The 27,794-nt window shown below is 46.1% G+C and overlaps 1 long non-coding RNA gene across 1 annotated transcript in view; it reads left to right on the plus strand.

Moving 5' to 3' along the window:
* Positions 1-18,298, plus strand: part of LOC138260052 (uncharacterized) — a 163,817-nt gene extending 145,519 nt beyond the window's left edge. Inside the window, exons 3-5 of the long non-coding RNA XR_011198801.1 lie at positions 2,320-2,399; positions 7,158-7,270; positions 16,416-18,298. This is a non-coding gene — a long non-coding RNA (uncharacterized lncRNA). The remainder of the gene's footprint in view (positions 1-2,319; positions 2,400-7,157; positions 7,271-16,415) is intronic.
* The last annotated feature ends 9,496 nt before the right edge of the window (positions 18,299-27,794 follow it).

Consider the following 27,794-nt stretch of genomic DNA (forward strand, 5'->3'; position numbering starts at 1 on the left):
TATCATGGCTTGTGCAACTGTCTTGGTGGTGGTACTGGTAAGGGGAATGGCCTCCGGATATCTGCTAGCGTAATCAACTATCACGAGGATATGGGTATGGCCCTTGGAAGATGATAAAAGAGGTCCGACTAAGTCCATACCTATTCTTTTGAAGGGGGTGTCTATAATTGGCAGCGGATATAACAGAGCTCTTCTGGTGATTCCTGGATCTACCAGTTGGCATTTAGGACATTGTGTACAGTATCTTCGAATTTGGGCATAGACTCCTGGCCAGTAAAAACGTCTCAACAAGTACTCCTCTGTCTTTTCCCGGCCACAATGACCTCCTCCCGGCTGGTTATGAGCGAGGAATAATACCTGAGTCCGGTAGGGTTCAGGGACCACTAGTTGTCGTTTCTCCCCATTTACGGTCCTAGATACCCTATATAGTAAGTCCTTATGTACAATAAAGTGAGGGCCTACCTCTCCGTTAGAGTCGCTTTTGGTATTTCTCCATGTGTGCGTGAGGGTGGGATCTTCGCGTTGGCTTACTCTAAACGATGTTGGGGCGTTGGTTATATTGGCCACTGTCTTCACCCCTTCCATCTGTCCTTGATAAGAAACATGCTTCTGTTTTTCAACCCTTTTCTCCCTCCTAGTTAGTCTTTTCCGTTCGGGGACGCTATCAATAGGGGTATCCCGAAATGGGGCTACTCCCCACCAATCAGCAATAGGGTCGGGTTTTCGAGTTTGGTCTAGAATGTCGTAAATCTCTGATAGTCAGTTCCAAGAATACATTCTTCGATCAGGTTATCCATGATTCCCATTGCGAGAAAGTCATGATTATCGTTCCACTCTATTTCTACTACTTCAAGGGGATACTGAGCTCGATCCCCATGAATGCAACAGATTGTCACCCAGTGTTCCGCCTTAGATTTCACTGACTTGACTATATCCCGACGTATCACCGACTGACTACATCCGGAGTCAATCAATGTCATGACCATTTGTCCATTAATTCGTAGAGGATGTTTAAAGGATATATCGCCTGCCCCTATGCACAAGACTCTCCCTCTAGTAACCCCTATCTCCATAGGTTCTACTCCCTCACGCTTCTTGGGACAGACTCTGGCTATGTGGCCCCACTCCCCACAACTGAAACATTGAGGTTGTTGCATGAGGTTTCTCTCTGCTCCCCGAGAGGAAGAACCTGGCTCCTCAGGGTTCCGTCTAGGTGTATATTGAGGAGGGGTTGTAGGTGGCTTGCCTAGGGGTCAGGAAGGTTGGCCTTTTACATCTACGGACCGATGATAGGCGCACGCCAAATCGACCGCTAGTTCGGTGTCGATCTTAGGATGTTGTCTGATCCAGTTCCGGGTGCTCATGGGTAGGGAGTCTAGATACTGTTCTAAAATAATGGCCTTGATGACATCTTCACGGTCGGTCCTTAAGGGTCCCAGCCACTTCAGTCCTAGGTCTTTCACGCAGTAGTAAAATGTACGCGGATCCTCATGCGGTCCCCATTTTACTTTACGGAACTTTGATCGATAATACTCAGTATCGTGTCCCACTCGCTCCAATATACTCTTCTTAATTTCGGAGTAGGGAGTGGTGCCTCCCGGATTGGCGGCCAGATAAGCTGACTGGAGAGTACCGGTTAAGAGAGGAGCTATATATTGACCCCATCGATTTTCAGGCCATTGAGCAGATGAGGCGACCCTTTCAAAGTTCGTGAAAAAGGAGTCGGGATCCTCTCCCTCCTGATACTTCTGTAACACCGAACTTGGTACATTAGGATGTACCTTACTGGCAGCAATCGTATCGGTCAGTTTTTGCATAGCGGTCTCATGAACTAACTAATTATTGGCCATTATAGTGGCCTGACTTTTCAATGCGGCTTGAAGAGCCTCTCTGTCTTCTTTGGCCTCCCTTTGTTGTGCCTCCCAGAATAGTTGGAGATGGCGTTGACCCTCTGCCAATTGCTTTATCATGTCCTTGAGGGTGGGTTTCTCTTCCATGCTTGCAATACCTCTGTACAGCCCGAGAGGAGGGAAAAAATATAATCTCCTCAATTCTCCAAAAATCCCACTGCTGCCACCACTGTGGTGGGGCGTGGATGTTGGGCTTGCTAGTACAGAGGCTCAGACCCAGTTTTATAGGGGTTTATAAGGTCGAAGCCAGGGTTTTATTAGTTAGTAGGAGAAAAATTATCAACAAAAAAAACAACAACAAAATAAACTCTTGAAACAGGTCTTCTCTTTGTGTCTTTTCTCTGAGGAGTCTCTGTTTATAGGTGCGGTGGTGTATGCAGGTCCTCAATGTTTCCTTCTTTCTTTTTAGGGTCGTTCCACTGACGGCTTCTCCTTGGGTGCACGTGGACTCTCGACAGAACCAGAGGACAAGACACGGTAAGTGGGACGGTAAGTATTATATTTATATCTTATTAATAGAAGGGAGGGGTGTGAGGGAAAAACCGATAGGGGTTGGTGTAGTTAGGGGGTGGGGGGGTTTGGTGGACGACTATTGGGTCTGTGTCAGGGTAGTGCCAGGCAGTGGCCGTGCTTTATGATTTCCCCAGTTCCCCAACCAAAACTGCCCTGTTCCCCTTCTACCCTCCCCGGTTCCTTTTCCCTCCTTTTTCCTCCCTCCTGCCCCTTTAGAGTAACTGTCCCTGAATAAACCCCGTACCTTGTTGAGCCACGATCCTCCTGGGTCGTGGCAGGATTCTTCGTCTTCTTGGGAGGTTTCTCCCTCTCCCACATAATTGCTGGGGTGCTGCTCCTTCCATCTGGGTTCGGCTGCCAGTGATATCACGTTCTCCTCTTCTTGACTCCTCTCGTCCTCCTTCCTCGTCTCTGCCGCGGCGTCCCCCTTTATCCGGCTTTCGGCGTTTTCAGAGCCGACAACCCGGAAGTCCGGCCTCGCCCCGAGGCGCGGTTCCGATGCGTCTCCATGACAACACGTCATGGAGACGGAAGAAAGACTCCTCCGTCGCCAAGGCTGCAGTTCTGGAGGCGCGGTGTAGGACACCCGCCTACACCTACTAAAGGAAAATGTCAGAGAAGATAGAAGTTCAGCGTGCCAGGCTGCAGGAGTGTCCAAGGAGGGAGCGTCATCGTTGGATGGCCTTGAAGCAAAACCGCGGTGAAGATTTTTGCCTTAGGACTAAGTCGCTGAAATGGAAGTTGAAAACTTCCAGCTGGAAAAAGCAGAAGGCTGTAGCAGAAGCAGTGCTTAATTTGTAAATAAAAATGTTTCAGTGCCTAAAGCTCTCCTTTGAAACTCACAACTGCACAGATTACAGAGGCAGTGTAATCCTTCATCTATCTATGGCCTCTTTAATCCATTTACAGCCACTCCCTGTCCCTTCAGCTAACTCTTGCAGCATTCTGCTTTCTCCCTTTGTGATGCGTTCTCCTTTTTCTCTTCCTCTGTTTTTCCCATTCGTGTCTTTTGCTCGCAGTAAATGCCTGATGCAGAAAAATATGTGCCAGCCTTCAAAAATAAGTGCTGGTGCCCCCCCCAGAAACCGCTGGCTGAAATTAAGCACTGAGCTGAAGACAGTTCCATGAGGTCGGACACCCCTTTGGCAAAGGACCACTGAAACAGATCTGCTTCTGCGGAGAAGAGCGTAGCAGGGGACGCAGCAAAGTCAATCCAATTGGCGATGCTCCTCAAACGGATAGGGGGACAGATTGTTCCCTGTCTCCTTCTGGTTCTCAGAACACTTTTGGCCAAATTTTGTCTAAGTTCTCAGTTTTACTACATGGCCATCTGGGCACCATTAGCCCAACAACCAAGGATCAAGGAGTGGACAGAGACCTCTTGGAGGTCCAGGACTCACTTAGGCTGGGTCCAGGTGCAGGTTCAAGATGGGGGGAGCCTGTTATGTCCCTGTGGCTCTGAGTAGGAGGCCAGCAAACTAACCCTTCACATCACTTTTGGAAGTCCTGGGTGCAGGTGTAGATACAGGGCTCTACTGCAGGACTGGCCTCTGACGGTTCAAGGCAGGCTCCAGGTAGCATGACAGTCCTCCCAGGTACAACAGCAGTCTGGCAGAGTGCACAGCAGGTCACAGCAGCAGGCAGTCCTCTGAGAGTCCTTCCTCAGGACCAGTAGTGAAGTGAAGTGTGGGTTTGAGAGCCCTGTTTTAATACCCTGGTGCCCTGCTCCTAGAAGGTCGGAGAAGGTTCTGGAAAGGTTCTTTAAACTTGTTGAAGTTCCCAGACTCTCCTGCTATGGCTCATAGCTGGCTGCAGTGACAATACAGGGTTGTTAGGCATATTGTGAGGAGACAGGACACAGCCTATTCAGGTGCAAGTGGGGCTGTGCTCAGCTTCACCCACCCCACACCATTCTGCCAGATGATGGCCCATGGAGGCTCCGCTAATCCCACTATTGTGTGATTGCCTGGGTGGAATTCACAAAGTCTGACTGTCAGCTACAACCAGGCATGTGACCCAAGACAGGCTGCAGGTACAAAGGGCTAAGGGCAGGAAAATACCAACTTTCTAAAAGTGGCACTTTCAAAATTGTAAAGAAAAATCCCACTGTACCTTTAAAGAGGCTTTATCATTACAATTCCGTAGGTAACAAACATGATAAATCTACCTCTTCTCAGTTAGGGACTACAGCGTATTAAATGTAACAAGGAATCCCCAGTGTTATTCTATGGGAGGGGTAGGCCTCACAGCAGTGAAAAACAAATTTGGGAGTTTCTCACTATGAGGACATGTAAAAGTTAAATGTACATGTCCTACCTTTTAATTTCACAGTGCCCTGCCCTATGACCTACCTAGGGCCTATCTTAGGGGTGACTTATATGTAATAAAAGGGGAGTTTAAGGGCTGGTAAGGGGGTTTAAATGCCAAGTCGACATGGGAGTGTGAGAGTGCATCCAGGCAGCAATGGCAGACCTGGGACACGTTTTACAGTGCTACTTAGGTGGGTAGTACAATAAGTGCGGTAGGCCCACTGATAGCATTTAATTTACAGGCCCTGGCTATATGGTATATCACTCTACAAGGGACTTACGGGTCCTTTAAATATGCCAATCAGGTATAGGACAATTTAGGGGAGTGATTACAAGCACTTTTGCACTAGTTAGCAGTGGTAAAGTGCACAGAGTCCAAAGGCCAACATAGTAAAAATCCAGCAATAATTTGTGGTAAGTAGGAAAAAAGTTGGGGGGAAGACCACCCTAACTCTAACAAGTCTAACACCCACATTTAACCAAGCAAGCTCAATAAATGGAATTAGCTTTCCCCGGTCTACCCAAAGGGCTTACGGGCCCTGTTAATAGAAAGAGGCGCTATACAATTATTAGAACACAATGTACAAAACAATGTAACCTCTTCTTAAATTTAATGTGTTTCTAAGTCTTCTTAACATAATAACCATTCTTGTTATAAATGGTTGACCAGGTCACAATAGAGAGCACAATGGAGTGACAGCAGAGCAGCACTTGGCATGCACTGGGTAAATGCAGCCATGGAAAAGCTATAAATACTTAAGTGCTGAACAAGGAAGCAACCTTCAGGCATGTATTCCACACCTGAACCAGTCAGTGATCTTTAGGGTCCATTCAGGGGCGGCCGTGATCATCCCACAAACTATGCACAGGAGAGGTTCAGCCATTGTAAATGTTCATTTGGAGCTATCCAGAACAACTGAGGAGCGATTCAGATACACATAGACTACAGGCAGCCGGAATAAGACTCTTTAGCATCCACTCAAAAGTCCGAGGGCAGCACTCATGTGTGCAGCCTGAATGCAGAGAGACATGCAAATGCCACATAGGGTCCATTCAGGAGCATACAGCGGAGTAACCCACAGCATGACCTGCTAAAAGGCAGCTACCCTGAAACTCTATAGGGTCAATCCGGTACTGACACAGGGCAGGCCCTGGTTTGTACTGCCAACAGGAAGCCTTTGTAAATGTTTAAGGAATTGGTTCATATATGCTTTAAAGGGCCTATCCAGTAGCGACAGAAGAGAAACCGAAGGTTTGCAGAGGATACAGGTCATATCTGTAAATGAGCTGAGTCAAAATGGGAGTGACGGAAAATGATCTAGACCTGCTTCTCCATGAGGTTGTGGGTGAGCTAATGGCAGATCTTCAGCTGCCTGCAAGGTGCTCACCTGTATGCAGCCCAGCATACTAAAGTAAAAGATTTTGCTTGGTTGATTTAATATATGTATTCCAAACTTTAAGAGTGTGTATTTGGAAAGTACATGTGTGCATTTCCAGAACTCATAAGCTTAGCTGATGTTTGGAGACGAGTGGCTGGATTTCCTAAATATATTTGAAGCTGATATTTTAGTGACAAATTAACTTACTGCTAACATTATTAACATGATGCAACGGGCATTGTACATATGGCTGCCATGTAAGGCTGTTTGACTTGACAATGCATGTGTTTACAACCGTGCCTTTACCACGCAATGCCTTTACCGAGCATGTCGTTACCACAAATATACCTTTACCAAGCATGTCCATGTCCCAACATATATACATGTATTGTCACATATGTTTGTGTGTGTGTGTGTGTATATATATATATATATTTATATATATATATATATATATATTTATATTTATTACAATACTTTTTTAAATTGTAGGAGCGCCCCTAAACCCCTCCCACTTTTTTACATTTGAATATTTTCTTAATTGAAGGGAGACTCCTGCAAACCCACCCATTTGTTTTTCACTGTTATATTTTTTTAACCATACCACACTATTCCTTTACCCACCCTAAACCCTAAAAATACCCTTAACAACCCCTAAACCCTAAAAATAACCTTACCACATATGCCTTTACCCACCCCTAAACCCTAAAAACACCCTTACCAGCCAATACCCTAACCCACCCCTCAACCCTAAAAAGATCCATACCAACCCTTACCCACCCATAAATCATAAAAACACTCTTACCATACTACACCCTTCCTAACTTCTAAACCCCCAAAACGCCCATACCACCCTACACCTAACCCAACACTAAAACCATCCTTACCACCTGATCAGTATAAGGAAAGGTGCGGAAGACACTGTGACGCGAAGGGTTAATTAGCTTGAACAGTGTGGATGAGCGTGATGCCTGCCGAAGCCAGAGCAACGTGGAAGAAATTCACAATGTTCGCTTTCAAGCTTGTTTTCTTTTGACATTCCGTAGATAAACTTATTCGCAGCTGCATGTGTGAGAAACAGGCTGTGAAGGAGATTCAGTTTCAACCTTGAGAACGAGACCACAGTAAAAGATGGAATGAAAACAATGGCCAGGGAATGGTAAGGCAGCCAAGAGACATGTACTGATAACATAGCTAGAAAATACTGGAAGGGGATAGAATCCAAGCTTCAGGTTACTTAAACTCTGAAAGGTGGGTGAGGGAATTGAAGCTCGCAGATGGAGTTGTGAAACTGTCATCTTCAGACCCAGAGCTGCCTCCCTGTTTTGCTGTTCCAAGACTGTGACGCTCGAGGGGGAGAGAGGTTCAAGTGGGCGGTAGAGGGCTTCCCAGCATTTCATGGACTAAGTTAAGTTCCACCCAGGGATGAAAGGCTTTTTTTCTCTGCTCTATTATTATGATTGATTATTATGCTTGCACTGTGTTTATAATCTGAGAAATTCAGCTTGTTTATAGTTTTTTTTCTTACTGAACATCGTAGTGTGAGTCTGCTACAGAAATTGAAATATGCATTTTAGTGTGCAGTAAATCAAAGATTATCTGAAGTATTCAACTTGTTTATATTCTGCTCCCTGAACATCGTAGTGTTTCACATTTTGGTATACAGTTATTCCAAGTGTATATCTGTCAATGAACTCTTTGCTCAGATGTATACATAGATGCTCTTCGTAGTGTACTTATATATAAATAGATGCTTTTTTTTCTGTCAATGAACTCTTTGCTCATACGTATACATACATGCTCTTTGTAGTGTTTATATATATGAATAGATGCTTTTCATTGCTATTCTTATTCCACTATTGTTGATGTGCTAAATGCCTGCATTTACCTGAAATTCTAGTAAAGCTAAATTGTATTCATAATTGGCGTGTGGTCCTTCATTGAGCGTCCTTATTGACTTATACCGAACTGGTGTCAACCAGCCACCTGGATAAGACATTTGGTACCAGGAGTGGGGTATAAGTCAATAATGCCTCTTTGGGGACGTAAGAAAAGTGAGGCAGAGAGCGGAAGACAGCATGGGGCAGAAGCCAGATCCATTCCCGGGTGGTTAGCAACTGACCCGTTCTCTGGTGTGGCAGGGCTCCTGAACCGCTGGGCGGTGCCGGTGTTATGGGAGGCATTAGATGAGAAAGTGACTCCCCTTTTAGTGGAAGATGCAGTTGAGAGTGTGAAGCTAAGAGGGGCAAAGCTGGAGCTCAAAGTAGGAGGGCAAGTGGGATGGCTTTTCCTGTCTGCTCTCCGTACGGTATACAGGAAAACATTAACACAAGATGCAGAGATAAGAAAACTGCGGGATGAGGCTGCAGCCTTGCAGGAAAGGCAGTTACTTCTGAAAGAAACTATAGAAAGTGCAGTGACTAGGGGTGACCAAATAGAGGCAAGGTGCACTGCATTAGCAGTACGAGTAGCAAAACAGAAGAGTAGGCAGAAGCCTAAAATACCCTCAGCTGTGCAAGTGAGGGCATTGGTACGCAAAGAAAACTGGGATCCTTATACTTGGGATGGAACAGTCTTGGATAATGATGATGACTGGAATTGGGAGGATGAGGTGGAAGTACGTGTAGCAGAACTAGGTGGAGTTGAAAGTGGAGAAGGATGTGTAGGTGAAATTGAAGGTGAAAGGGGAAGTGTAATGGAGGTTCGCCCACTCGTGCAGAATAAATCAAAGGGAGTGAATGGTGGGCAAATACAGAATTCACGTTTGGTAAGAGATTATACACAGAGTGAATTGTTAGAGATAACTCGTATGTTTAGGCAGATGCCTGCAGAGCCCTTGTTTAAATGGTTGGTGAGATTGTGGGACACTGGAGCAGATGGTACATATTTGTCGCCAACCGAACTTTTGAAAATGGGATCAGTAACTACACATGCTATGTTAGGGCAACGGTTACGAGGTGCACAGGGGCATCAAACTTTCTCTCTAATGGGTTGGTTGATGGAAGGAGTGAAGCAATTGTACCCAACTGCTATAGATGTGGAGGAGAGTTGGGGTCCTTGGCATACGATTTCAAAGGCAAATGAACAACTGCAAGAAATGGGGATGCAGAACGCAGTGTACTCCCAACAGTTTTTAGGACCTGATGTTGAACCCGTGACAGCAGGGATCAGGGCACCGTTAATCAGAAATGCCCCTCTGCATATGAAAGGTGCCTTTTGGCCCTTCTAGGACCCGCTCAGGGAAGACCAGTGGGGGATGTGGTATTATTAATGGCACAATTAGAAGGGCTTGATAGACAAAAATCAGCAAGAGCAGTGGGGCAGGACAATAAGTATAAGGGAGGAGAATCTACAATAAAAGTGACCAGATGACAAATGTGGATAGATTTGTTGAATGCTGGGTGAAGAAAGAGGAGATAGATGGAAAGCCTACCCCTATATCTGCTTAATAAATGGAAAGCATTGCAGAGTAGACAGAAAGAGAAAGAGGCATTTGATGAGAAACAGCCCTCAGCACCACCCATGGAAGAGTCTGAGAAGGAAAAAACTGAATCAGGGAAAAATAGGAAGGTGCCTGTCTCAACTCTATATCCCGACTTGTCCAGCGAAGGCTGGGAAGTCCCAGACCCCTTATTATGAAGGTCAGGCTATACCCCGGGGGTCAGAGCAGTGCAAGAGGTAAGCCCCGGGGACAGGTGGCCATATGTACCTCTCATCATTTATTGGCACAAAGGAACACAACATGTTATGGCACTGCTCGATACAGGTGCGGAAGTAACTGATAAATGGAAACCCTAAGAGGCTGCCAGGGAAGGGTGTGATCATTAATGGTTACGGGGGTGCAGGGACAGAGGACAAACCTGTTAAGCTTAAATTGTCAATCGGTAAAGGACCCCCGTTCACAGCAGACGTTTTAACCCCTTCGCTGCCAGGCGTTTTCCCCCTTCTGTGCCGAGCCTTTTTTTGGCTATTTGGGGCAGTTCGTGCTTAGGCCCTCATAACTTTTTGTTCACATAAGCTACCCACGCCAAATTTGCGTCCTTTTTTTCCAACATCCTAAGGATTCTAGAGGTACTCAGACTTTGTGGCCTCCCCAGAAGGAGGCCAAGAAATTAGCCAAAATACAGTGAAGATTTCGTTTTTTTTTTTAAAATGTGAAAAAGGGGCTGCATATGAAGGCTTGTAGTTTTTTCCCTGACAATTGCATCAACAAAGGGTTTGCGGTGCTAAAATCACCAGCTTCCCAGCTTTCAGGAACAGGCAGACTTGCACCAGAAAACCCAATTTTTCAACACAATTTTGGCATTTTATTGGGACATACCCCATTTTTACGATTATTTGTGCTTTCAGCCTCCTTCTAGTTAGTGACAGAAATGGGCATGAAACCAATGCTGGATCCCAGAAACCGCAACATTTCTGAAATGTAGACAACATTCTTAATTCAGCAAGGGGTAATTTGTGTAGATCCTACAAGGGTTTCCTACAGAAAATAACAACTGAAAAAAACAACATTGAAATTGAGGTGAAAAAATCTGCAATTTTTCTCTACGTTTTACTCTGTAACTTTTTCCTGCAATGTCAGATTTTTTAAAGCAATATACCGTTACGTCTGATGGACTCTTCTGGTTGCGGGAATATATAGGGCTTGTAGGTTCATCAAGAACTCTGGGTACCCAGAGCCAATAAATGACCTGCACCCTGCAGTGGGTTTTCATTCTATACCGGGTATACAGCAATTCATTTGCTGAAAAATAAAGAGTAAAAAATAGCTATCAAGAAAACCTTTGTATTTCCAAAATGGGCACAAAATAAGGTGTTGAGGAGCAGTGGTTATTTGCACATCTCTGAATTCCGGGGTGCCCATACTAGCATGTGAATTACAGGGCATTTCTCAAATAGACGTCTTTTTTACACACTCTTTTATATTTGGAAGGGAAAAATGTAGAGAAAGACAAGGGGTAATAACACTTGTTTTGCTATTCTATGTTCCCCCAAGCCTCCCGATAAAAATGATACCTCACTTGTGTGGGTAGGCCTAGCGCCCGCTACAGGAAATGCCCCAAAACGTAACGTGGACACATCACATTTTTTTAAAGCAAACAGAGGTGTTTTTTGCAAAGTGCCTACCTGTAGATTTTGGCCTCTAGCTCAGCCGGCACCTAGGGAAACCTACCAAACCTGTGCATTTTTGAAAACTATAGACCTAGGGGAATCCAAGATGGGGTGACTTGTGGTGGGGCTCTGACCAGGTTCTGTTACCCAGAATCCTTTGGAAACCTCAAAATTTGGCTAAAAAAACAAATTTTCCTCACATTTCGGTGACAGAAAGTTCTGGAATCTGAGAGGAGCCACAAATTTCCTTCCACACAGAGTTCCCCCAAGTCTCCCGATAAAAATGGTACCTCACTTGTGCGGGTAGGCCTAGTGCCCACGAAAGGAAATGGCCCAAAACACAACGTGGACACATCCCATTGTTTTTTACAGAAAACAGAGGTGTTTTTTGCAAAGTGCCTACCTGTGGATTTTGGCCCCTAGCTCGGCTGGCACCTAGGGAAACCTACCAAACCTGTGCATTTTTGAAAACTATAGACCTAGGGGAATCCAAGATGGGGTGACTTGTGGGGCTCTGACCAGGTTCTGTTACCCAGAATCCTTTGCAAACCTCAACATTTGGCTAAAAAAACAAATGTTCCTCACATTTCGGTGACAGAAAGTTCTGGAATCTGAGAGGAGCCACAAATGTCCTTCCACCCAGCGTTCCCCCAATTCTCCCGATAAAAATGGTACCTCACTTGTGTGGGTGGGCCTAGCGCCCACGAAAGGAAAGGGCCCAAAACACAACGTGGACACATCATATTTTTTCACAGAAAACAGAGGTGTTTTTTGCAAAGTGCCTACCTGTGGATTTTGGCCTCTAGCTCAGCCGACCCCAGGGGGGGCAGAAATGGCCTAAAATAAATTCCCCCCCCCCCCGGGAGCAACCCTTGCCTACAAGGTCGCTCCCCTTGCGTGACGGCGCAAAAAAAAGATCCCTGGTGCCTAGTGGTTTCTGCCCCCCTTGGGGGCAGATTGACCTAAAATCTGCCAATCTGCCCCAAAGCGGGCAGAAATGGCCTAAATACAATTTGCCCCTCCAGGGGAGGGACCCTTGCCTAAGGGGACGCTCCCCATCTGTAAAACAACAACAACAACAAAAATCCCCGGTGCCTAGTGGTTTCTGCCCCCCTTGGGGGCAGATCGGCCTAATTAAAATAGGCCCATGGGGGGCAGAAATGGCCTAAAATAAATTTGCCCCCCAGGGGAACGACCTTTGCCTAAGGGGTTGCTCCCCTTACGTGAAAAACGAACAACAACAAAAACTCCCTGGTGTTTAGTGGTTTCTGCCCCCCTTGGGGGCAGATTGGCCTCATAAAAATAGGCCAATCTGCCCCCAAGGGGGGCAGAAATGGCCTAAATATAATTTGCCCCCTTTGGGAGTGACCCTTGCCTATGGGGTCGCTCCCCACACCTAAAAGAAAAAACAAAACAAAAAAAAAATTAGCCCTGGTGCCTAGAGGTTTCTGCCCCCTCTGGGGGCAGAAAAGGCCTTAAAAAAAAATGCCCCCCCCCCCCGGAGCGACCCTTGCCCAAGGGGTCGCTCCCTCATGTCCATTTCATTTTGTAAAAGACATCCCTGGTGTCTAGTGGGCGTTTTGACAGCCTGATTGCTTTCAATCCGGCTGCCAAAACGCAGAGAGAGACTTCAAAGGGAAGGAAATACATTTCCTTCCCTTTGAAGCCTCTCTCGGCCTCCCTCACGTGATCGGAAGAGAAATGCAAAGCATTTCTCTTCCGATCGCGCTGGAAGCTGAGCTTCCAGTGCGATGGGGGAGGCTCTGTGACAAACAGCGCGCGCTTGCGCGCTGTCACGGGGGGGGTCGGGGGTGGAAGGGGAAGGGCTTCCCCTTCCATCCCTGCCTTTGGGGGGGTGGGGGGAAGCACACAGAGGGAGCGAGAGCGCTCCCTCTGAGCTGTGTGCCGAGGACGTAATGGTTACGTCCTCGGCACAGCAGCACTGTGCCGCAGGACGTAACCACTACGTCCTCGGCACAGAACCGGTTAATAGCTGAAGTACCAGAATACATTATTGGCATGGATTTGTTACTAGGCAAAACTATTGATACGCAATGGGGAACATTTACTTTTGGTGTGAGGAGCGTACACATAAAGAAATCTAGGACAGTTCTGGTTGGGCATGCAAAGTGGAGTCCATTACATGTGCCTCCTCCAAAGGAGCCGGTGTGCATTAAACAGTACCGCATACCCGGAGGTCATAAAGAGATTTCAGAAGCCATGCAGGGGTTGCTAGATGCAGGTGTTTTAAGCCCGGCTGTGAGCCCATTTAACTCTCCTATATGGCCCGTTGAAGAAACCAGATGATACCTATCGAATGACTGTCGACTATCGACAACTGAACGGCTCCACCCTTGGCAGCCACCATTCCAGACATCATCACAATGGTGGAACAGTTGAGTAAAGATGTGGGGGAATGGCATGCCGTGATTGATCTAGCAAATGCCTTCTTTTCAATTGATATTGATGAGGCCAGTCAAGACCAATTTGCAATAAGCTGGCAGGACAGACAATTCACATTCAGGAAGTTGCCCCAGGGGTACGTGCGTAGTCCCACATTGTGTCATGGGCTAATAGCCAGAGATTTAGCCAACTTCTCGGCTGGAAACACCCGACTTGCACATTACATTGATGACATCATGATCAGTGGGTACACTAAAGAGCAAGTCTCAGACACGCTGGAAAGATTAATTGAATACTTACAGCAGAGAGGATGGGCTATTAACCCAAAAAAGGTCCAAGGCCCGGCACAAGAGGTGAAATTCCTGGGCGCTATTTGGTCAGGACCAGTAAAAAGAATACCACAGAAAGTGATTCATACGGTACAGCAGCTAAAGATTCCTTCAACTAAGGCAGAAGCACAATGATTTATTGGTTTGATGGGATTCTGGAGACAACATATCCCTCACTTAGGATTAATATTGAGACCATTATATCAAGTCACACGAAAAAATCACCCTTTCCAATGGGGACCTGAACAGCAAGAGGCCTTTGAGGGAGCAAAAGATGCATTACAGAATTATTTCACGTTAGGTCCCATCACAGAAGGAGACCCATTTGAGCTGGAAATTATAGTACAGGATGATGTAGTGATGTGGAGTTTATGGCAGAGGCAAGGAAAAAAGAGAGTGCCACAAGGATTTTGGTCAAAGAGATTAACTCCATCCATGAGCAATTATGCCCCGTTAGAAAAAGAACTAGCAGGAGTATATTGGGCGTTAGTAGAAACAGAGCGCATAACTGGTGACCGGCCGGTTACCTTAAGAACACGGGTCCCCTTACTAGGCTGGATAAGAGAAGGAGGGGTTGGCACTAAAGTAGGCAGGGCGCAGGAGTCTACCATCGTAAAGTGGAAATGGTATCTGCAGCAGAGGGCAAAACCGGGGCCAGCAGGAGTATCGAAGTTACAAGAAGATATACTGGGGGCAGTGGACTTACAAGCAATGGTCCCCTCGCCAGAGCCATCTGAGATGTAGTCCTCACCATTTAAAACAGCCCCACCTTTTGAACAGCTCACAGAAGAACAGCAAAATGCATGGTTCACAGATGGTACCGCCTAGTACCATCAAGGAAAAAGACAATGGCAAACAGTCGCATTCCAGCCTGCTACAGAAACGCTGTTGCTGCGAGGAGGAAATAATGGATCAAGTCAGCTTGCAGAACTGCAGGGGGTAGCAGCAGTGATCGAACAGGTCCCCATCGGAGAGAAAAAGTTTGTGTACACTGACAGCTGGGCCACCTACCAAGGACTAGTAAGCTGGGCCCGACTTGGCGCAAGGATGGATGGAAAATCAAAGGCACCCCCATTTGGGGAGGCGAGCAGCTATGGGAAGAGATATGGGAGAAAAGGCAAAAATGTCAAATCTATGTGGGACATGTGGATGCCCATTGCCCATCAGACACCTCACTTGCATCTCTATTCAACAACACCACAGATCAGATGGCCAAAACACGAACAGTGATCATCAATGAGGAGGCTGAAGCTGCTCTAGCAAACTGGGCCCATGCAACATCGGGACATCTAGGAGAGAATGGCACTTATGCATGGGCAGAGCAACAACAGATTCCAGTTACTAAAGAACAGGTCCAACAAGCAGTAAAAGAGTGCCCCACATGCAACCAGATAAGACAAATGCCCATGCAAAAGAAGCCTAGCGGCCATATCAGAAGAGGAACCGCAGCCGCTACAGTGTGGCAATTGGACTATATCGGGCCGCTACCAAAGTAAGGAGGAAAAAGCTACGTATTGACCATGGTGGACACCTACTCTGGCCTTATGTTGGGTATGCCCTGTAAGTCTGCAGACCAAAAGTCCACTTTGCGAGGGCTAGACTACCTGATAAAACATTATGGGGTACCTGATGAAATCCAAACAGATAGGGGCACACACTTTTCAGGGAAAACAGTGCAGGATTGGGCGCAGGAACAGGGAATTCTGTGGATTTTACACCTTAGTTATTATCCACAAGCTGCAGGCATGATTGAGAGATATAACGGATTGTTGAAAGAACAGCTAAAAAAGTTATCAGCACATCAGACTCTAAAAGGATGGAGTAGTAATTTAGACAAAGCCTTGTTCGAATTGAACAATAGACCAGTTGGGCAGCAGACTCCTTTCATTCGGATGACAGGGCATGATAAAGAAATCACCCACACAATGATTGCCTGGAAAACAGACCCTCAAGCTCGATTACCTTTACAGGCTACTTCTGGCAGTATAGGACTGGACCTGTTTGCTCCAGAGGATGGAGAAATACCCGTAGGGCAGGTGAAGACTGTTCCCCTAGGAATAGGAGTGAGAGTACCACCTGGAACATATGGTAGAATTGCCCCTCGATCCAGTCTAGCCATCAAGGGAGCGTTGGTGCTAGGGGAAGTCATAGACCCAGATTTTAGAGGAGAGGTTAAAGTAGTAGTACTGAACCAAGGAGATGCTACTGTATCGTATCAAGCACATGACAGACTTGCCCAATTGATTTGTGAACAAGCGTATACCCCCCACATTGAAGAAAGATCTGCCCCCCCCGATAACACTCAGAGAAGTGAAGGAGGATTTGGAAGCACAGGAAGAAGAGTATGGGGGCATCATCCAGGGAAAAAGCCAGAGGCAGGAGAGATATTGAGTCAAGGGGTGGGGAGTACGTATATTGTACTTTTAAAGAATTCTAATGCACCTGAATTTGTACCTGCAGTGAGACTTACCCCACGGTCGTAAATGATGACATCTGCATCGATGACGTGGTTCCTGTTTACGGTCATGATTATAACCGGAAAAAGTATATTAGTCCGACCGAATGTAGCAGAGAATGTCATCACGGACCTTCATGTCACTTGTGCACCTCAAACCGCTAATGTAACTGATGACCAGGGAAATGTTTCACTTTGCAATGTGAAGGTACCTGGAGGCAAGTGGATGGCTGCCAAAGCTGTAACCTGGAAGGTAACCGGACAGCAAATCTGACATGCCAACGGACTGAACGAGTTGCAGGGAATGCCCGCAACGGTACAGGCTTTGAATTATACGCCAAACATGATATGTAAATATTGTGATACCATTGTACCTTTTACACCAGTACAGACGCAAATGCAAGCACAGTTAGAATGGAACATCCCGCTTGTTGTGAAGCTACCTAGACTAGAGGCAATCAGGCGCTAGGCACAAATCACATTTGCTAAATTCGACATGGCAGCTAAATATACCAAGGATACCGCCAAACAGATGACCATAGACGCCAAACAGCTTATGCACACTGCTTCACGCATCCAGCAAGTAACTGAGCACCATTGGTATGACATCTTCTTAGGATGGGCACCAGGAGCTAATAAGACGCTAAATATAGTGTTACATCCGCTAATCTGGTTATTGATTGTCTGTGTCACGCTAATGATGATACTATGTAGACTATATGTACGCACAAACTAGCTTTATACTAAAATGCAGGTGCTTAGAATAATGCTAACAAGTATTCATAGCAATCTAGCTAGCGAAGTGTTACAATAAATCCTTCTGGTTTCGCAAGCATCGCGCTCATCTAAGGGGTGGAGTGATCAGTGTAGGGCAAGGTGTGGAAGACATTGTGATGCGAGGGGTTAATTAGCTTGAACAGTGTAGATGAGCGTGATGCCTGCCGAAGCCAGAGCAACGTGGAAGAAATTCACGATGTTCGCTTTCAAGCTTGTTTTCTTTTGACATTCCGTAGATAAACTTATTTGCAGCTGCATGTGTGGGAAACAGGCTGTGAAGGAGATTCAGTCTCCACCTTGAGAACGAGACCACAGTAAAAGATGGAAAGAAAACAATGGCCAGGGAATGGCAAGGCAGCCAAGAGACATGTACTGATAACATAGCTAGAAAATACTGGAAGGGGATAGAATCCAAGCTTCAGGTTACTTAAACTCTGAAAGGTGGGTGAGGGAATTGAAGCTTGCAGATGGAGTTGTGAAACTGTCATCTTCAGACCCAGAGCTGCCTCCCTGTTTTGCTGTTCCAAGAGGTGACGCTCGAGGGGGAGAGAGGTCCAGGCGGGCGGTAGAGGGCTTCCCAGCATTTCGTGGACTAAGTTAAGTTCCATCCAGGGATGAAAGGCTTTTGTTTCTCTGCTCTATTATTATGATTGATCATTATGCTTGCACTGTGTTTATAATCTGAGAAATTCAGCTCGTTTATAGTTTTTTTTCTTTCTGAACATCGTAGTGTGAGTCTGCTACAGTAATTGAAATATGCATTTTAGTGTGCAGTAAATCAAAGCTTATCTGAAGTATTCAACTTGTTTATATTCTGCTCCCTGAACATCGTAGTGTATCACATTTGGATATACAGTTATTCCAAATTTATATCTGTCAATGAACTCTTTGCTCAGATGTATACATAGATGCTCTTTTTTAGTGTACTTATATATAAATAGATGCTTTTTTTTCTGTCAATGAACTATTTGCTCATACGTATACATAGATGCTCTTTGTAGTGTTTATATATATGAATAGATGCTTTTCATTGCTATTCTTATTCCACTATTGTTGATGTGCTAAATGCCTGCATTTACCTGAAATTCTAGTAAAGCTAAATTGTATTCATAATTGGCGTGCAGTCCTTCATTGAGCGTCCTTATTGACTTATACCAAACAGGTGTCAACCAGCCACCTGGATAAGACACCACCATACACACACATTCTTTAAATATACTTACCTTTTGTTTTAAAGGCATGCATGGTAAAGGTAAGTTCGTGGTAAAGGCATATGTAGTAAAGACACTGCATGGTAAAGGCATTATATGGTAAATGATGCGTGGTAAAGGCATCCCGTTGTAAAGACAGCATTGTAAAGGCTGTCTCCTATCATGTATTCACCCTGTTCAGGCATTCCAAATTGACATGCTATTTTCACAGGATTGCTGGCAAACTTGCCTCACACACTGAGGAAATCACTAATGGTAATTCTGAATGGAATGGCAACTATTGTAATCTTGTCTGACGTGGTCATTATTTCCACATTAGTAATACTAGTACTGCAGCATGATTTTCATTGAACATAACTATTTCTTAATATAGAAAAGGTTGGACCCTGATCTAGAGGCATTCACAGGGGGAATGCAGCCAAAATCAGTCCTTTAGTAAATAGATGGATGATTCACTGAAATCCACTGGGTGCGTGTAGCCACGGTACTTAAGTAATGATCAGTCATGCAACCCCACAAGCAGACAGATTTAAAGGGATGACATACGTAAAAGTGACAAGTCACTGATCAAATGGCTATGTTCTAGGCTCAGCTCCTTCACATAATAATCTATCTTTGTAATGGAGAAAACAGGAGCATAAAGGTACAAAAGGGATTAACTGGATTTAATCAAGTGGGGATGGAAACAAGCACAAATTGGAGGTCCCTCATACGTAGTGAGGGCAGGCAACTAGAAGGTTCAATATATTCAAGGTACCTTACAAATATTACTCCTTGCAACAGATAATCTGCATAGTGAATTTAAAGCCAGGGTGGCATGGCTGTGACACCCCAGTTCTGCCAGAAGCAAGCTCTTGCATTCTATAACCTCTAAGATTTTTTGAAAAACACGTTTGTCATTCAACAGAGATACAACCTATTGAATCAATGCAACATTAGTGGAAGACAATGCGTGTTTTACCTTGTAAATTAATGGACTATAACAGAGAATCTAGCTTTCTGAGCACAGCTGTAAAAAGCAGGAGCGTGTGATTTCATCTGTTTTCACCATATGAAGTTGTCATCAATCAGAATTACCAAAATTACCAACAGGACTGGGAAGTCACATGGGACAATGGAAAAATGATAGAAATTATCACTTGTAAAGATTTGGTATTTCCAGAAATGAGGATTTCATCCTGTGTTGATTTTCATTTCATTGGGTTGCTGACAATCCAATGGCTGAATTTAGTAAGGCAGCACTGGAGTGCTGCTGCAGTTTCAACCAACCCTGATAGAGTCAAAAGAAGACCTGAGTGTCACTGCACTGACACAAAAAAATATTTAAGGCCACAGTAAAATAGAGCATAAGTCCTTTATGACCACATCAAGTTATCTTAAGTATTTAAATAGCTTGATGACTTTCGGTGAAGAAAGGACAAATCTCCCATAAGGAATGATATCTAAAGTCCTGAGCTGAACAAAGGCTACGAAAGATGTGATGGCTTCCTACCACCAATCATTCCCTTATGAAACATGTATAAGGCTTGACATTGACCCCTAACTGCCCAGCAAATTGTGCAGGTCTTAGCTGACGCCTTCAAATTACTCAAGGCTTTCAGCCCTTTAGTATGTCATTAGACCCGTCCATGACCCTGTCTGTCCTGTTCATCCCAGTATGGCCACAGCAGGGTCTAGTGTTCATATGATACCTGCTCTACCTACTCTCACCCCCAAAAGCAGAACCACCCACTCTGTGACATTCTTTGGAGTTGCTCCATCTGCGTGGTCCTTTGCACTTGGAAAGCCTGGTGGAACTCAAAGTTTTACCATTTGTGTTAGTCACATATAGACTACCACTGCTAGATGGTGGGATGAAGAACCTGACAAGCAAGCAACATAGCAATAAGCTTCTGAATTTCATCCCAAGAGCTGGGCATCCAGCCAAGGAGCATCTCCCCTGCACAGCCTGAGACCCAGTTACACACCTCGGTCGAGACACTAGCCCACGAATTCCTCTCAATGCTGGACTGCATCCCTGCTTATGGTACCTCTGCTGTTGGATGCAGGAATACAGGCAGCCACCCATCGCATTGCCATTGTACGTAATTATGCATCCACACATCTTTGTGCACTCAGTGATATAGCGCCTCTCGGGCGCCTGCAATAAGTCTAAAAATAATGTGAAAATATGTATTCAAAATGGGAGGTAATCATAGCTGCCTGGCCCACAGAAGCGTCTGCTTCTAGGCACTTTGTAATTCTCCTGGATCGGTTCCAGGGTGCACGCTTACGGTTTTTCATATTCTTTGCTTCTCTGTGTACGTCCTGCCTTCCAAAACACCACTGGCCGCCATTTGACCTCTCTCTACCTCCGTAAGATGACAAGAACTGTGCTGCCCCGGAGAAACTGTGTACTGTGTCTCTAAACTGATAGGCTCATTACTCACAAGGGCTAGACAGAAAATGGCAGGTAAATATGAGGGTTAATGGACCTGAACCGCAGTTTACCAGGCAGTGTTACTTTCAAGGTGTACTATCGACCTATAAACCACAAGCCCCCAGGCTCCAAAACATGAGATAAGGGTCGACGCCTCATAAAATACAATCTTAAGTGATCAGAGGCTTAACAATTTCCTCTACGCGTCAGAGTGCGAAGGGGATTCGAGTTTCCACTCACGTGCGTGAAAGAGCAGCCCTGCACTCATTCTTACAATTCTTTTTTTTAAGAAATTGTAGGATTTTTTTAAATATCAAATCTAAGATTTGATCCTGGTTCGGTGCTTTTTTTTAAAGAGAAATAACAAAAAAATGTACGTTAAATGATAAATTCAAAAGAAGTGAACTTGTTCGTATTTTTGACTACGACTGTTATCATCAAACCAGCCTTTGCTGATGTAACGTGTCCAATAACGAGGCGCACTTTACAAATCAAATTATGCAAGAGATCTCAGCGCGCATTAAACTGTGTTACGGGTGCAAATGGCAAAATTTACGAAAAAAGGGAATTCACAGACGGTGACATTGCAGTCATAAAGTCATTTACTCCAGTGTAATATTACCCCATGTTCGTGTTATATTATGCAAGAGTACATTTCATGCAAAAGGTGGGGACTGGGCATTTCTAGATGCGGTTGTTGTGGAAAGTATGTCAATATCAATAAATGTATATTTGTCGTCATTCTTTTTTTAAATTATTAATTTATTGATTTCGCAGTGATCATATTGGAAATAAGAAAAAAGAAAAAAATCATACAATTTAACATCCCATAAGCCACCTCCTGTTTCTGTTATGCATTTTGTAATACACACATTTATGAATAAGTAAGTACATTGACTATGCGCCCTTACCTCCATGCCTTTGTCGCCCATTTCTGGGTCCGTATTGTCCGGTATGCTTATACTTTTTTCTAAAGATCACCTGTAGTTGAAGCAGACAGCATACTGTCTGGGTTCTGGAGCAAATATGTGTTCAATGGTCCCCATATATCCTTAGGACGTGAGGTGGGGTGCTGCAACTCTGCATAAACCTCCTGCTGGTCTTTACTGAATAGCAAGTCTAACAGCCATTCTTTGAATATGGGCGCCCTTCCTCTCCCCATCTGCATGCCACCCTCTGTTTTGCCAGTAGGAGACCTAGGCCTATATATCTACGGTGTGCACCCTCCAACTCTTCTGTATAGCCAAGTACAGCTATCTGTGATATAAGCGCTAATGGTGTGGATATCATGAGGGATATTGCCCTTTTGACTTCTTTCCAGTATCGCAGTACCCGGGGGGGGAGCGGCACAGCCAGGCCAAGTGTAGGAAATCCGCATTTTCCATCCCACATCTAGCGCAATTTTCATCTGGCCTTAGACCATCTTTATGGAGCTTCAGGGGTGTGTAGTATAACCTGTGTAGGAAATTATAGTGTATAATTCTCAACCTACTACTAGCTGTGATCCTACTTGTCTGTTTACAGCAATATACCCATTGTTTGTCCGAAAGAGGCATCTGCAACTCTCTATCCCAACCTTCCCGTGCACCCCCACTACCATTGGCTGCTCTGGCTGCATGTGGTGGTAGAATGAAGAAACCAAGTGTCCTGTTAACTTCACATGCAGCAGTATATGAAATGCGTTCACCTTGAGTGGTTCCAGTGGGAAGGTCGGTGTAATGTCTCTGATGCTGCGCTTGAGGCGGATATACAAAAAAGAATACAGTGGGGTCTGCAACAGACTGTTTGGGATTGCCTCTCGTTCCAGTAAGTGGGCGTCTTTGCACAGGTCTCCCATGTGTGAATGTTCAAGTTTGTTAGTAATTTTGTACTTGCTGTTTCACATGTAACTGAGACCGCTCCTTGTTTTAACAGTGGCATGTCCAGCGAACATAGTAAGCTCCTCCCTGCCCGGCTAGCTATCTTTTGCCAAGCTCTTTGCGTGCAGGCCACTGTGGAATCTTGGGGGAAGTGATTACCATGTCTGGCCTCAGATATGCGGAGTGGGGAATCGGGGCCATGTAACCCTGCTCTGCTGCTGGATGCGCCATGTAAGGGTGTGGTTGGTACCAGTAATGTGCAAAGTGTGCCTGCGTGCAGTTGTAGCGCTCTAGATCAGGGGCTTCAAAGCCCCCGTTGGCAAATGGTTGAACGAGTATTTCCCATCTCAAACGCGGTTATTTACCAGCCCACGCCAGTCTGATAATTTGTGTTTTTAACAATTTAAGAAAGTGTCTAGTTGGTGGGAATGGAATACTTAGAAATAAATAGAGTAATTTTGGAAGTATGACCATCTTCATTAGCGAGATGCAGCCTGCCATTGAAATGGGTAGGGTGATACAGCGTGTGATGCTGGATTGTATACTTTCCAACGCCATCTCATAGTTTAACCGGATTAGTTCTTCCTTGTCTCGGGTGAGCTCTAGGCCCAGGTGGCGAAAATTTGTGTCTGTCCATTGGAGGGGAAAATCCGAGTTAAATCGGGGCGTGTTTGCAGTCAATGGGTAAAAGTGCGATTTCCCCCAGTTTATTTGAATACCAAACATGTGGCCAAATCTCACAAATTCCCGCAGCATGCGGTTTAAGCTCTCTGCTGGGTTTCTGAGGTATAGTGTTACATCGTCTGCATATAGTGAGATTAGTATATGTCTTCGAGGAGTATGGATGGCTAAGTTATTGTGATGCTGATGAAGTTTGGCAGCCAGTGGCTCCATTGCGAGCGCAAAGAGCAGAGGTGATAGCGGGCATCCCTTTCTGGTCCCCCTTGCTATGCGGAAGGATGTTGAGCGGGCTCCGTTGATCTGCAAGTTTGCTAACGGGCTGGAATATAATAATGCGATCCAGGCCCTATATGCGGGTGGGAAACCCATGTGCCTCAGTATGATCATTAAATAATCCCACTCTAGGGAATCAAAGGCCTTTGTGGCATCCAGGAATATTGCTGCTGTGGGGATTTCAGGGTTCTATGCTTTGTTGTTGGGTAAAGAATGTGCGCAAGTTATGCGATGTGGATCTGCCTGGAACAAATCCTGATTGGTCTGGTCAGGAATTTAATTAACAGACTTAGTCGACTGGCTAGTACTTTAGCCAGAATCTTTGTATCACAGTTGATGAGTGATAGTGGGTGGTAGGACTCGCAGTTGGAGGCTGCTTTATTTGCTTTTAGTAATGTGATGATCAGGGCCTCTCTCATAGAGGGGGGAAGTATCCCCCCTGTTTAGCCTCAGTATAGACCTCTTTTAGCCATGGGACAAATATGGCTGCATAGGTTTTATAGAAATCAGCTGGTATGTCATCAGGTCCTGGGGCTTTGCCTGACTGTAGCTGCGTGTATCTCATCGTGCTCTATTTCAGCCGCAAGAAATTCCAGCTGTGAGTCGCTTAGCCAAGCCAATGCTACATCCTCTAAATAGCTATCTGTGTCCGAGGTATTGTCCTAGTTGAGGAGTATAGGTTCTCATAATAAGCCACAAATGTCTTAAGTATGTCAGGGGTGTCCCTAAGTATACCGTTAGATGGGTCACGTATCTCCAATACTGTGTTGTCTGAACATGTTGTGCGAATGGTATTGGCTAGTGCCCTGCCTGGTCTCGCCCCCCTCTCCATAAGACCGTGCCCATTTACCCCTGAATAGGACTTCCTGCTCCACTGACTCCTGATAGTATGTCAGTGCTTCCCTTAGATACCAAACCATGTCAGCAGTGTGCATTGTAGCTAGAGCATTTTCAAAATTTTTGATTTCTGTTTCCATGCAAGTGAGGGTGGACGGATATCATGTAGGACTCCAATGCCCTTTGCTAGGCAGCTTCCTCTCAGCGTAACCTCAAAGTCGTCCCATACTATGCCTACTTTGGATACTGTGCCCTTGTTCCTATTGAAGAATTCCATTATCTCCCTCTTGAGTTCCTTGCAGAAAGGTTCCTCTAATAGCATATTGGGGGATAGTCGCCAATTACTAAGTGGGGAAGCGACGGCAGGTAGTGCTAGCTTAAGAGTAATCGGAGAGTGGTCAGAGTAAGTGCGGGCCAGGTGTGTGGTTTCTCTAAGCCAGAGTACCATAGATTGGGATATGAACCAATAGTCCAACCTAGACCAGCTGGAATGTATGGCAGAGTAAAATTTGCCCTCCCTGTCATGCAGATGTAGCCAGCGCCAGCTATCCACCACCACGTGTGCAGCTATGTCGGTGCGCAAGCGCTCCGCCGCTCTGTTGTGGTAGTGTACCGTCCCAGTCCCTCTATCCATGAGGGGGTCTATGGCCAGGTTAAATTCTCCCCCCATGTTAAATATTTCAATCCTATATCCACCACATGGCTCCAGATAGTATCAAAGAATGAGGAGTCATCCACGTACTGTGCATAGCAGTTAACTATTGTGATGGACTATTGTGCTATTCTGCCCCAGAGGACAGTGTATCTCCCCTGGGGATCATTTCTAGCACCTTGCGGTATATATGGGGTGCCTTTGCATATTAGAATTGCTGTGCCACTGGAGTAAGAGAAGTAGGTGGCATATTGTCTATGTGAAGCCCATTGTGTTGAGAATGAGACCTGTGCCCCAGGTGCAAAGTGAGTGTCCTGTAGCAGTGCTAGGTGAGTATTATGTCTCTCTAAGTAAGCTAGTATGTTTCTTTTCTTGCGTGGATCGCCCAGTCCCCGTATGTTCCAAGTAAGGCAATTTAGTGTATAGCCAGTACTAGTTGGCTGGGTTCCCGCTCTGCTTTCTATCATCTAGTGGTGCTGATATGGGCTGGTCTTTGTCTGGTGAGGTCACTGCGCATAGCCTGTCAATAATACCTGATGTGCGTAATTGGGGTGTGTGGTTGTGTAGCAGTGGGTAACGGTTAAACCACCTTTCCATCCCACATTGACGGCCAAATTCCGTCAAGTATAACCCTCCCTTTGAAATCCCAAACCATTACTCCCAACTTTAACCGTTGAATCTCTAAGAGTAATGGGGCGTTTCCTAATGGGGGTCAGCCAGAGGGTCATACGGGATCCTCCCTAAAGAGAGAGGGTGCCAGGTCGTCCTGTGTTAGGCCCAAGGAGGACCACAGCTGGCTAGCTGTCTGTTATCTCCAGTATGTTGTGGTTCATCTGATTTCCCTCACGAGCACCAGTTATTAGATGTCTGGGGATACCTATGTGTGGCTCTTCTTTGCCGCCACATGAGAGCTGCCCCTCAGTGGTTCGTGTTTTTAGCGTCCCGCAAGCTTAGTCTTAGTCCAACAGGGTGGAGGCTGGTCTCAGCTCAGAACGGGCACGGTGCTGTGGCAGCTCCCTTTCACTGTGGCGTTTTCAAGTATTCACTGTCCTGTTGCGGTGTAGCAAACATTTAGGCCCTCATTACGAGTTTGGCGGTCAGCGTACTGCTGCATTGGACTTGGCGGCCCCACCGTTGCAGGCCCGGCGGTGAAGACCACCATATCACAAGTCCTGGGAAGGTACCGGCAGAACACAGCCAAGTCACGGTTTGGCCCGCCACAGCGGAAGGCTAGCGCACCACACAGCAGTCATCTCCAGCCTGGCGGTCAGGCAGTATCCCACGACCATATTAAGAGGTTGCACACAGCCAGGATGTCTGGGGCGGAACCACCGCGACCAAAAGCCTGGCGGAAACTAACAATATAAAAGGGAACACCTACCTTCAGGAACACAGGAATGTCCATAGGCGTCATGGCACATGAAATGCAAATCCTTCCAATCCTCTACCTGGCCCTGCAACTCCCATACCAGCGATGGCGACTACAACACCAGCCGTAAGTACACCTGCCTAGCACACACTGGAGGGAACGACGTTTGTACACACACACACACACAACACGGGAAGCCATGCCCACACACACACACACGCAAACAAACACTCGTACCAACACACACACCAATACCCACAACCACCACACCTACATGTTGAAGGAAAGCCAGGACTAGGTAGGTACCCACGACACCAACGGTGTAGTGGCGCATAAATATTTTAAATAGCAGAAGTGTGCAATCAACAATGAACAAACAGACACAAGAGCCAGTCCAAATACCATAGTGCCCCAAGCACACTGGAGACAAGATGACACTCCAACGTGACTCCTGACTGCAAAGTTCAGGCCTCCACAGAGCAGGGGCATCAATGGGGAATACAGGCACCTCAGGGGTGAGGGGGGATGGGGTGGGTGGGTCCTTTGGCTTGGGGTTCCTTCCATCTGGGCCTGGAGGGGGGCTCCTTAGGGGTGCACTTAGATGGGGGGTCCCTGGGCTTGCCCTTGGATAGGGGGGTTTAGCAAGGGAGGGGGGTTTGGGCTTGGCCTTGGAAGTGGAGGGAGTGGGCTTGGCCTGGGAAGTAGAGGGAGTGGGCTTGGGCTTGGGTTTGCCAGCAGGAGCAGGGGACGTGACAGAGGCGGAAGTGGCAGGTGGTAAAGGGGCAGACTGGGAGGCGGAAGGCAGGGGCATAGGAAGGGTAGCAGGGCATTTGGGGGGAACAGGGATTGGGTCAGTGGTGGGGAACAGGGAAAACTCTCTAAGGGAATGTTTTTTGGGGACACATGGGAGGTCAATGGAAAGACGTTTGGGAATGGAGGGAGTGGGTATGGTTGTGAGGTGTGTACGTGCCATGGGTGCATGGGTGTATGAAATGTGTGTGCTGGGGGACTGTTGGGTGGGTGAGTGTGTGCGTTTAAATGTACTGGGAGAAGGTGGAGAGGAGATGCAGGGAGAAGCATGAGTGTACGTTGGGGTGGTGTCTGTAGGTAGGGTGGATGTGCTGCATGTGAGTGTGTTGACAGTCGTGGTGCCTGTGCCACGAATGGGGGTCAGAAGATGTGGAGACAGTGGCAGTGAGGGCACATGTGGCAGGATCAGTGACTGATGTGATGCTGACTGCAGGTGTGAGTGGTGTGTCGACTATGAGGGGGGAGGTGGTTGGGGAGTCAGTGCAGGGTGTGGATG

Source organism: Pleurodeles waltl, chromosome 9 (assembly GCF_031143425.1).
Source record: "Pleurodeles waltl isolate 20211129_DDA chromosome 9, aPleWal1.hap1.20221129, whole genome shotgun sequence".
In the NCBI taxonomy this organism is placed as follows: Eukaryota; Metazoa; Chordata; class Amphibia; order Caudata; family Salamandridae; genus Pleurodeles; species Pleurodeles waltl.